Raw genomic sequence first — 1,987 nt, 5'->3', positions numbered from 1 at the left:
GCTGACGTTTGAAAATAGAGGTGCAGAGTTTGAAAACAGTGGGTGGTGGATGCAGTCCAAATGGGGTTTTGCATTCCTTACATCTCCTCTTTCTGCATTTTCGTTTAGTGGCCTGCTAACTGACTACGTGAGGGGTTCTGCATTCTTGAAATTCAAATAGGTGAGTTGCTGCAAGTGTTTGACTGGGAGAGGCTGTGGCTTGCTACAATTTTGTATGGCCACATCTCTGAATGGGAAGGCATTTGAGAAGGCATTTGTGTATATTAAGTAATAAATTTGTTATAATTAATTTTTCAAGTTAATTAATGAAATAATAATTGTTTTTATAATTAATTTAGTTAACAATGTTGAACAATTGAAATTTATTTAATCTAACTTCCACTAAATAAAAAAATTAATAGATAATAATACTATTATTCATTATTATTAATGATAATAATAATATGAACAATTAACATTACTTATATATTTATGAATTAATATAAATATTATATGATTATATCCGAATTAATAATTATCATTATTAAAATCATTATTAATTATCAGTCTGAATTAATAAGTATCATAATTATCAGTAATTAATTATTACTCGTAATTAATTATCATCAGTAATTAATTACCATTGTTAATTAATGTGGGTAAAAACATTAATATTTGGGTCAACAAACATTAATATTTTGGTACTTACAATTTTTCTAATAATATTTGGGTCAGAAAACATTAATTATCGCAGTTAATTAATTATAAGTAATTATTGTTAGTTCATATTGTTACTCAGTTCGCTCAGCAAAACATTAATATTTGGTTGTCTTGGGAATTTGAATTGATTTAAACCGAACCAAAAACAATATAAACCAAACCACAAGCCATATAAACCAAACAAAATACCGGTGCAATATAAACCAATTTAATCCAGGCATACCCGATCCGACCCAATCCAGATTCCATCACCATCTTTACTTGCATCTAAACAAAGTTTCGCTCGACAGAAACCCAAAAATGAAGAATATAGATACAGGGGCCTTCGAGAGGCCAAATAAGGGTGGTTTATCACCCTTTTCAACAAATAAATTTATTAAATATTTGAAAAAACAAAAGAAAAAATGAATGAAATAAAAAAAATAAAAACAGAACCAGTGGTGAGAACAGACGCCTGTGAATGAATGCTCTTAAGCAGTAATACGCGGCTAGTATGACCTGAACCTATAGACACTGGCGACCAGGAAAAAATGATCGTCGATGGTCGGCAATGTATTCTAAACACGAACAAACATCTAACTAGAAACTAAACAGAGAATGAACACAAAAGTTAAACTTATACCCGCAATCACTTTCATTCGTACTAAACAGAGAATGAACACAAACAAACATCTAAAAATATACAGAAATTAAGGTTTCTGTGAATCAGTTTCTGAACACTAACCAGATTGAATCACTTTCTCAAAATTCGTAGTTTCTGTGAAATGTAGTTTGAAGCAACTCCCGTATTGAACTCTTCTCCTGTTTTAGATCTGCACAGTCAATCTCTTCTCTCGTTTTGCTGAAACTTTTCTTTTATTGGTGTTTGGAAACAGAGGTGCAGAGTTTGAAAACAGTGGGTGGTGGATGCTGTCCGTGCTGAAACTTTTTCTTCTGCTGGTGTTTGAAAACAGAGGTGCAGAGTTTGAAAACAGTGGGTGTTGGATACAGAATGGGGTCTCTGAAGGGGGAGGGCTTTGGCTTGCTACAATTTTGTATGGCCACGTCTCTGAATGGGAAGACATTTGAGAAGGCCACTTGTTTGTTTGACTAAAAATACCCCTAATTAAAACTTTTATGGGCAATGATATAAAGGTCAAAGATGTCTTTCTCCAATATCTCTTCAATTCATACGAAGAATTTTTATTAGACTAAAAATATCCCTAATTAAAATTTTGATGGGCGATGATATAAAGGGCAAAGATGTCTTTCTCCAACATCTTTTTCTATTCACACGAAGACAGGTTGA

Source organism: Nelumbo lutea, chromosome 1 (genome assembly GCF_056320005.1).
Source record: "Nelumbo lutea isolate HS-2025 chromosome 1, American lotus-T2T, whole genome shotgun sequence".
Taxonomy (NCBI): domain Eukaryota; kingdom Viridiplantae; phylum Streptophyta; class Magnoliopsida; order Proteales; family Nelumbonaceae; genus Nelumbo; species Nelumbo lutea.
Note: the sequence above shows the minus strand (reverse complement) of the source record.